The 10,828-nt window shown below is 32.2% G+C and overlaps 1 long non-coding RNA gene across 2 annotated transcripts; it reads left to right on the top strand.

Annotated features, from left to right (window-relative positions):
* The first annotated feature begins 917 nt into the window (after positions 1-917).
* LOC112720755 (uncharacterized) lies at positions 918-3,629 on the top strand. 2 transcript variants are annotated; one of them, XR_003162360.3, is made up of 5 exons: positions 918-1,211; positions 1,329-1,462; positions 2,520-2,591; positions 3,062-3,228; positions 3,391-3,629. It is a non-coding gene; the product is annotated as an uncharacterized lncRNA (long non-coding RNA). The 2 variants fall into 2 exon arrangements; XR_003162361.2 differs by having other exon boundaries at positions 1,385-1,462.
* Positions 3,630-10,828: the final 7,199 nt, after the last annotated feature.

Consider the following 10,828-nt stretch of genomic DNA (forward strand, 5'->3'; position numbering starts at 1 on the left):
TATAATTATCTATCCAAATGCAAAACAATTATTTGCTTCTGCTACTACTTTTGCTTCTGCTTTTCCTTTTAGACAAAAATATACTTCCTACTGCACAACTGTCCGTTGAAGCATGACAAAAACACGAAAAATTATTGGTGAACATGTTAAATAATTATTTATAACGCAGGCTTTTCACATGTTTGCTAATGATGTTGATAAAATATTTTTTCAATGAGCTTTTTTTTTTTTAAAAAAAGGATAGTAATTAACAATTAGACATTATAAAGATGTACCTTTCACTAAAGAGAAATTATTGTGTGTAATAGTTTACAATTTAACTTTATGTGTTAATAGTATATATATAATTAACAATTATACTATATAGATATTAGAAATTAGTTACCCTTGTAAAATTACGGATTGACCAAATAGTCATATTCATAATCGATCTTTATAAAAAAATAAAATCCAATTTAGTTATCATTATAATAAATTTTATAAACAATATAATTGAACAGGATTCATATTTATAAAAAAATTAAGAATAAAATTACAAAAAGTATAGTGGTGTGGTTAGTCTTTTGTGTTCCTCAAAAGTTTTATTGGATTATTTTTGCAAAGAAGGTTTGATTACAATGTCGAAAAAAGTATTTATTATTCTGTTGAAAACATATTTTATTATTTTGGTGGTTGATTATTATACTACTAAAATATTACAAAAAAATACTAGAATAGTGACCGAAAAAATTGATCGCTAACAGCGACTGATTTAGCAATCGAAATAAGATTTATAGGACCAAAGTCGCTAAAACGGCCGATAATTTTTATTCAACGGCCAATTTTAGCGACGAACGAAAATTGTCACTAATAACAACTGATTTGGCGACCGTTAATTTTTTTTTTCTAAAATGAAGTCGGTCGCTATTTTTTAGTTTAGCAACAGATCTAGCAACCAAAACAAAAAATTTCGTCTTTGGTTCTTTTGGTCACTGGCTGAAGCCTTCAACCTTCGTCGTCTACTGCCTGAAGCCTTCAACCTTCTTCGTCACTGGCTCACCGTCTTTCACCTTCTTTGTCGCTGGCTCACCGACTATCACCTTCTTCCCACTGTCAAGCTCTTATAATTTCTCTCACCTCGATCTCAATCTCACTCTAACAAGATCTCAATCTCACTCTCCGCTACCGCTTCTAACACACATCGCCTTTCCTTATTGCTCCGTCACAAGAAGGTATTCTCCTTCTCTCCCCGTCGATTTGAGTTTTGCTATGTTTGATCAATTTTCTATATGTAATTAATAGTTCTATTTTTACTGATTTTGAAATTGTACTTCGAATCAAAAAACAAGCATACAATTTTTGTTGCAAAACTTTGCTTCTTGTTGTTGCATACAATCTGAGGAAGGACTTGGTGCAGCGTGGAAAATATGAGTGTTTGCTAAACACCATGGAAGCATGTGTCATTGATGCCTGGCCTCAGTTGGTAAGAAGTTAAGAGATTAGGAATTCACCACTTGCCACTTAATACTGATTATTAATTAACTAATTAATTAATTGGATGTTTCTTTAGTTGAAAATGAGGATTAAGGAGTACTATGGTTTGTTGAGAAAGAATGTTGTTAATGTGTAGTTACAAATTTTATTGGTTATTGTCTGCATAATCACCTAATTTTGGTTGTTATACTTATTTTAGTATTCTTTTATTGTAATTGTATGGATTTGTTTGTTGCCATTGCGTTTATCTCAGAAAACAAGGTTCAATAATAAGGAGAATGTTAATGGATCAAATGCAACTTAGGAGAACCCTTTGATTATATGGAACAATAGTCCTAATTTTGTTAGATATGAAGTCCCAAACCTTGATGATGGGGAAAAAGTCACTGTAATTATTAAGAATGATAAAGCTGCTGCTGATGAGGTGGATTAAGCAATTAATCATTAAAATATTATACTCAGTCCATAAAATTAAATTTTATGTATAGATCATACTAAGGATTTGGTTAATAAATGATTGAATATGGGGCATGTTTACGTTTTATCGTACGGTGTAGAAGTTGTTGTTGTTCACAAGAAGGAAAACTCAGTGAGATCCATTTCTGATTTGCTTATTATATTATTGTTGATTAAAAATAATCAAATATTGTTCTCCCTCTAATGCTTAATGATTAAATATATTCTAATTGCCAATATTATGCCAAGTGTGACTTAAAATACTTTATCAAGTCAAACGAATTAATAAATTGATTAGTGATGCTATTAATTCCAACAATGTGCGTGCGTTCTTTTTATTTCCCATAACAATTGAATTGTGTTGACTCTAATTGAGAATGGTCCACACTAGAGGATGTGGAGTTTAATGCATATTGAATTCATCACATGCTTTTTATGCTTGGGTTGCTCTATTCTCAAAATTAAGGATAATGCAATAGCATTCTTTGGAATCTTGACCTTTCACTATGCAGATTCTTTTCTATGATTCTCTGTTTTACATCATGTGGTTAACCTGTATTATGTCTGCTCCACCTCCTCTCTTTCTCCAGTATTGCATAGTTTGAAGGAGAGTTTTGATGATGCTTCACGGAAAGATGGTGGTAAGGCTATTGTTGTCACAGGTATTGCAACATGCTTCTGAGTTGAACAATTTTTATCTTGGATAGAATGACACTTTTATTTTATTTTATTTTTCAATTTTATAAGATAATCTTGGTTTTTATGCCAGGATATACCTTCTTTTAATCACATTAGGGTTTTCTAATTTGCTTTAGTGAGTGAGATCCATTTTTAATGTTTTATTAGAATATCTTTGAGTGGTTTGGAGTAGCAGTGCAATGTTGTTAATTTGAAGGAGTATAAAGCATCCTTTATCTATGTAGTATAAGTATGTTAAGTTATTTTGGCCATTGTTATATGAGTATCCGAGATCACACATTTGATTTCTTTGGGTTTTGATGTAGGTTAAGACATTCCTTCATCTATGTTTTTTATGCTTATTGCATCATGCATGTGTGTCTAATTATATATGTTTACTCTAAGATTTTATAATATAATTAATTGATGATGTTATGAGATTTAATTATTTTAGGTAAAAGAGCTCCCAACTAAGGCAGAGATGATTGCTTGGTCAGAGAAGCTGGAATTGAGATGTTTAGATATGGAGATCACATCATGGGAATCCAAGGCCATCCTAAATACTCTAAAGGCATTCTGTTGCACCTTATTGATTTCCTTCTTAAAAAAGATTACATTATGGTATGTAGTTGTTCCATCTTCTATTTTAGTTCTATATACATATTTTTCTGGCTACAAAACAAAAATTAATATGAAGACTATTTGGAAAATTAAATTTGTTAGAGACTAAAATGTTCGACAAATTTGGAGTATGATTTTAATTTATTATTTGTAACATGATAGGATACTTTGGCTGTGGAAGCAAGGGAGAAAGGTTGCACTTTAGGAGCCAAATAAGGAGGCATGGAAGAGGGTCTGTCTTAGTTTTCTCAAGGATTTTTTTACTTTATGTAAATAGAATTTTTTTCTTTACTTGCTTTTTGCATTCATTTGGGGCCATTGACTATAAAGCCATCAATATACATTTGGATTATGGATCATAAATTTGATATATTTATGAATTTTGTCTCTTTTAATTTCTATATTTTGATATAGATATTGTGAATATTTTTTGTATTTATTTGAAAAATTGATCTATGTTTGATTTTTTTATATTTTGTTGAAATATAGTTACTTATGAAAATCAAGTTTTAATAGTGATATATGTGAAATTTGTAAAAATCTATAATTAGAAAATTAGTAACAGTGACTGATTTAGCGACCGATTTTAGATTTTCAAGTCAGGCATTAGCGACCAATTTTATCAGCGACCAATTTAGCGACCAAAAAGTTAGTTGCTATTTAGCGACCTATTTTCTCAATGACCAATTTAACGACCAAAAAAGTGGTCGCCATTAGTGACTGAATCGGAGTTACGGATTGAAAGTTATGTGGGTTTGAAGTTTGGGATGAATAGTGCTTTAAGGCACCTCTCTTCTCTCTTGTGCGTTGCTCTCTCTCACTTTGGGAAAGAAATTAGTTGAAAGGGGTTGAGTGAAGGACTTATATATCATGGGTTTGGACCCAATTGGGCCCATTTGTAATTTTGTGCCCGTTGGCCCTATTTTAGACCAAAACCTTTAAAATAAGTGTCTAGCCTTTTTTTTTTATCTTTTTTAATACTAAATTACATTATGTTGCCTATTTGATCTTTATTCTCTTTTCACTTCTAATTCCTATTCTTCTTTCTTTGGGTGCATAATTTATTTATCATTCAAACTCTCACTTTCTATTTTTGAGCAAATTCATACAAGTTTTCTCACTTGTTTTAAACTTTCATATAATTTCGTTTTGACTCCAAAGGGCATTAAACAATTCAACCATCATCATCAACTTTTTAATTCAATCATAAATAGTTCCAAACAATTATAATTCATCACAAATACTCATTCAGGCAAAATATAAATATAAAAAATTTAGGGATAAAAATAAAATGTTATAAAAAAATTTGGGTCAAAATATAAATAAAATAAAGTTCCAGGCAAAAATATAATTTTGATAAACTATAGGGATAAAATTAAAAATATGATAAATATAGGGATAAGACTGTAAAATATGATAAAGATTTGGGGTAAAAGTATAAATATGTTAAAGAAGGATAAAATGGTCATATAAAAAAGTTTAAGGATAAAATGGTAACTTTGGAGTGATATAGGGTAAAGATATTTAAGAAAGAATGACAAAAATATGGTAATTATGTAACCTAAAAGGAAAATTAAACCCCACAAACGGATGGACAATCAGAAAGAACAATTCAAACTTTAGAGGATATGTTGAGAGCATGCGTGTTGGATCAATCAGAAAGTTGGGATAGGTATATGCCATTAGTGGAGTTTGCCTATAACAACAGTTATCATGCAAGAATAGGGATGGCTCCTTATGAAGCATTTTATGGACGAAAATTTCAATCGCCTCTGTGTTGGTATGAACCTAAAAAATCAAGTTTTTTAGGTTCCGAATTGATAGCTGAGACAACGGAGAAAATCAAGAGAATTAGAGTTAGGATCCTCACTGCATAAAGCCATCAGAAAAGTTATGCGGATCGATGGACAAAGCCGTTAGAGTTTGAAGAAGGTGAACATGTATTCCTGAGAGTCACTCCCACGACAGGTATTGGAAGAGTAATCAAGATAAAGAAATTGAATCCTTGATGCATAGGCCCATTTGAGATCTTGAAGAAGATCAATTCTGTGGCGTATCAAGTGGCTCTACCACCACATCTTTCAAACTTGCATGACGTGGTTTACATTTTGCAACTTCGGAAGTATACCCCGGACGTGACCCATGTATTGGATTCTGAGTCAGTTCAATTGAAGCAGAATCTGACTTTTCAAGTTGCTCCGGTTCGGATTGATGATGTGAGCATTAAGAAGCTCCGCGAAAAAGAAGTTCAATTGGTTAAGGTGGCTTCGAGTCAAGCCGAAATTGAGGAGCATGATTGGTCGTTTGAAATAGACATGAGAAAGGATTACCCGCACTTATTCACAAGAAACTAAATTTTGAGGACAAAATTTTTAATTAGGTTGATAGAATGTAAAAAATTCGGTTAAATCGTAATTAAATAAGTAATTAATTAAATATGGACAAAAGGGTTGGAAAATTTAGAATTCATAATTTGAAATTTTAACTATGATAATTGGATTCAGTAAATTTTTCTTAGTGGAAAAATATTATTTTCTACAGAAAAATGCGTAAAATGTGTTCTAGTATTTTAGCTTACCGTACTGGCTTAAACCTATCCGGTATAGCTAGTGAGAAATTAATTATGAGTAAGGAGGGTTAAGAAATTAAAATTCATAATTTGGGTAAATGAAAATAGTTAGAATACACATTAAGACACTAGTCTTAAAGGTTTTGGCCCAAAATTGGGCCAACGGGCTAAACCGAGTGAACCAGGCCTAAGTTAGGCCCAAGCCCACACTATATAAGCCATACACTTGTGCAAGTTCAGCACTAAAACCCCCTTCATTTGTGTTTCATGCAGAAATAGAGAAGAGAGGGAAGAAGAGAGAAACCCTAACCCCTTTGATCTTCAAAACTCCATAACTTCATCTCTGGAGCTCCGATCATTGCACCGTTTGCGGTCACGCAAAGCCCATCTCATCCTCTACATTTTTATCTGAATAGATTGGTGAGAATTTCTTATTTTCTTATCTCATTTTTTTTGTACATGACAAATTCGAGTTTGAGCTTTGGGTATTGAGAAATCTTATGATTTTGATGGTTTAGGGGTGCTCTATTATGAGCTATAGCTGGATTTCATCACCAAATTCAATGGGTAAAGGTAAGAGCCACTTTTTCATGTGTTTATGAAGTTTTATAAAGCCCTAGTTATTGAATATTGTGAATATTATGTGAAATTAATGTAGATTGAGAATTAGAGGTAGTGAATTGATCATTGGTGGTGCTTGAGCTTGGTGGAGGTGAAAGTTGGAGCCTAACCTTGGTAAAATCCAAAATTAAGGGTTGATCTTGGCTTCCTAGAGGTATAGTTTAAGTTTTATTTAAATACCATGTAATGTGACATGAAATCCTAGACCAGATGCCCCTAAAAATAAGTTTGAATTGTGTATTGGATGGAATGAATATGTGTAATTTATGTATTGTTCATAATGAATTTAGTTAGTGATTGTGTATTTATGAATTATGAGTTGAATTGATGAATGTTGGGCTGGAGGCTTTGAATTTTGGGCCAGAGACCGTGAAAGGTAAGTTCGGTAAGTTATTGGAATGTTATGCTTGAAATTGAGATGTGAAGTTAATGATTTAAAGTTACAGTATGTGAATTGAGTAGGTTTAAACTTGGTTGACTGTAAATGATTGAATTGAATGGCTTGGGGGGTTATTTTATTGAGTGAAAATTAACGTGGTTTGTGAACCTTCGAAAAAATTGGTAAATTCTGAAAACTGATTTTTGACCAACTTTGGCAGGCCGTAACTCGGTCCTCAGAGTTGAAAATTCAACGAAAGTAGATTTTTATAAAAAATTATCTAATAATCTATCCAATGGTTCAAGAATGGTTGAAAAATGAATTTTGTACAAAAAGTTATAAAAGTTTAAAAATTGGGTTGAAAAACTGAATTCTACAGCATATCAGCTTTTTGAAAACCTGATATGCATGCGTACGCAAAAACATCATGCATACGCGAGCATTTGGTTCAGCCAAGTGCTCTCACGTATGCGAACGTGTTATGAGTCTAGAGCCAGTGTAATAGAGGGTAGAGTTAGTGACGGACCTAGAAAATTTTAGTTGTGGGGGCAAAATTATATTAAAATAAATTTTATTAGACATTAATATTTATATTTATACTGTTATCTATCTATATTTATACTATATATAATGGGAGTATGAAAATTGAAAAAATTGATCACAACTTTCTATTCTAAAATACCCTTCATTATATATAATTTATAAAAAATATCTTTTTTTATTTTCAAAACTTGAACTTAATTAAATTATAAATAATTTATCATCTCAATTAATTTCATTATTATTACTTTTACAGACATTTAATAAATAAAAGTACAAATCAATGAACATATATGCTAATTTATAATTTGAAAATAGAATTATATAAAAAATATATGAAAATTAAATTCTATGTTCTTAAATAATTATCCAGTTACTTATTGCAAATTCTAACTATTGATTATCTCCTACTCAATTAAAAAGTCCATTTGCATTGTTAAATATTTAAGATATGGGTCACTCTCCGGTACAGATCAAAGTTGATACAGATATACAGAGATTCGTTATTTGGTTGACGTGTGTACTGTCATTGTAGAATGGAGCAGGCTTTTACCAGCAATTGTCCCCCTAAGCCACGGCTTAATGCTGAAGCCAAATGCGACTCACTAATGTGAGGGATAAATGCCGGTTAGGAATTTTCACAAAATGAATCTCGTCGATAGTATAGATCCAAACCAACAAACAACCATCAATCAAAGTTTAATTTGTTTGTCACTTTAGCAAACGAATAAAAATCAAGAGTATTTAAACCTCGGGTCATCTCTCAAGGAATTGCAGGGAAGTGTGCAAATTATTGGTTATGGGTGTATATTTTTGGGGTTTTGGGTTTGATAACAAAAATTGTAATTGACAAGAAAATAAAGCTAACAACTAAGAAAGCTCTTGGCAAGGAGTGAGAATTGAAATTCCTATCCTCATTATTATCCTCAATTGTGATGGTAATTGTCTTTTGCTCTCACTTAGTCAACCTCTAACAATTGAAGGAAAGTCAAGTGAGCAAAATTGACTCTAATCCACAAGACCTAATCAAAGATTAGCTTTAGTGGAATTCAAGCCAACTAGCAATCCTCAATCATCAATCAATAAATGAGTTTGACAACTCAAAAGTCTCCAATCACTCAATCACAAGCCAAGAGTATAAAAAAATCTACTCTAAATTTCAACCAAGTATTTTATCAAACACTTGGAAGGCATAAAAGGAAAGCATGGTAAATAGCAAGAATTAATAAAATCTATGACTACCAAATGCAAAGTAACAATAATAACAACTCAAATAAACATCAATAAACAAAGAAACATCAAAATTGTATTAAAGAAAATTAAGATCAACAAGAGTCATGAACATAAAAGCAACAAAATAAAGGAAATAGAAAATAAAACTAAAAGAACAAAGATGTAAGAACAATAAAATGCAAGGAAACTAATAAACCAAAGAAACAATTAAATTCTAACCCTAAGAGAAATCTACCCTAAATCTATCCTAATTCTAGAGAGAAGAGAGAGTTTCTCTCTCTAGAATATGACCTAAAGCATGTTACTAAACTACTCCTAATTGCTCTCCCCTTGTTCCCTCTTGAATTTTGCTTGAAATAGCTTCAGAAATGAGTTGGATTGGGTTTTGGAGGCCCAAAATTCATCCCAACGTATTGCATTAAATGAGGTCACGTGCTGCTTGTCACGCGTACGCGTGGGTCACGTGTACGCGTCACTTGATGAACTCTGGTCGCATACGCCTCGCATGGCAGATTTTCAGAACTTCATTTCTTCATGATTTCTCCACTTTTGCATATTTTTTCTTCATTCCTTCAATCCAATCTGTGCCTTTTAAACCTGAAGTCACTCAACAAATACATCAGGGCATCAAAGGGAATTAAAGTGAATAAAATTTAGCAATTATAAGGCCTAAAAAGCATGCTTTCAATCTTAAGCACAATTTATGAGAAATTCATAAAACCATACTATTTCATTGAATAAATGTGAGAAAAGTTGATAAAATCCACTAAATTTAACACAAGATAAACCACAAAATTGGGGTTTATCAACCTCCCACACTTAAACCAAGCATGTCCTCATGCTAAACTCAAGAATGACAAGAAAGGGGGTATTACTTATTCAATACAAAATGTCTAAATGCAAACTATCTATATGCAATGCATGCAACTACTTGGTCAAAATAAATCAATTTTGAAGAATACATATATAAATATAAGGGCTAAGGCAATAGCAATCAAATCAAATCCAACAATTGATTAGAGTCATTGAAGAGAATTTATAACTTGCAAGATAAGAAATAAAAACTGGTGGAAACATAGAATTTGAGCAATCGAATCCTCACCGGATGTGTATACCTCTAATCGCTTAAGTGTATAAGGTTGATTCACTCAATTCTCCTCTAATCATGCTTTCCAAGATTTGTTTTTCATATAACAATCAACAATTATTCAATGCATGCATACAAATATCATGAGGACTTTCTACAAGGTTGTAATGGGGTTAGGATCAAGGTAGGATTGTATTTAGTTAAGTGAGCTTGAAATTTGAATCTTTGATTAACTTAAGCTCTCACCTAACCTACAACCTATTTAACTCTAATGCAAACCTAACTACCCATTCTTCACGTTTTCACGCACTCATGCATTCCTTCCAATTCACATCCCTCATGCATTGATTATTATTGAACTTTTCTTTGGGGCATTTTGTCCCGTTTTTATTGCTTTTTTTTCCTCTTTTTCTTTTTCTCTTTTTTTATTATTATTTATTTTTTTCCTAACTAAAATATATACAAGAGCATCAATGCATATGATTTAAACATTTAATGCATGAGTATGCACCCAATTCCCAAGATCTTCAACAAAATATTCAAAAATTCACTTTTACCTCAACCAATGTTCCCAAACTTCCCCACACTTAAATGATACACACTCTCACTAGCTGGTGCACGAAATTGTGATCTCAACGGCACCAAAAACTTGGTATGCACGATTGTAATCTCAACTCCTTTTCACAACTCCACACAACTAACCAGCAAGTGCACTGGGTCGTCCAAGTAATAAACCTTACGTGAGTAAGGGTCGATCCCACGGAGATTGTCAGTTTGAAGCAAGCTATGGTTATCCTTGTAAATCTCAGTCAGGCAGATTCAAATGGTTATGAGATTTTGGTAATTAAAAGATAAATAGAATATAAAATAAGATAGAGATACTTATGTAATTCATTGGTGAGAATTTCAGATAAGCGTATGGAGATGCTTTGCTCCTTCTGAATCTCTGCTTTTCTACTGCCTTCATTCAATCATTCATACTGCTTTATTTCCATGGCAAGCTGTATGTTGGGTATCATCGTTGTCAATGGCTACCTCCCGTCCTTTCAGTGAAAATGGTCCTCTACGGTTTCTGTACGGCTAATCAACTGTCGGATTTCTCGTCTCAGATGAAAAATACCAGGTACAGCTACCGCATGGCTAATCAACTGTTGGTTCTCGATCATGTTGG

The sequence above is a fragment of the Arachis hypogaea genome, chromosome 11, assembly GCF_003086295.3.
Source record: "Arachis hypogaea cultivar Tifrunner chromosome 11, arahy.Tifrunner.gnm2.J5K5, whole genome shotgun sequence".
In the NCBI taxonomy this organism is placed as follows: domain Eukaryota; kingdom Viridiplantae; phylum Streptophyta; class Magnoliopsida; order Fabales; family Fabaceae; genus Arachis; species Arachis hypogaea.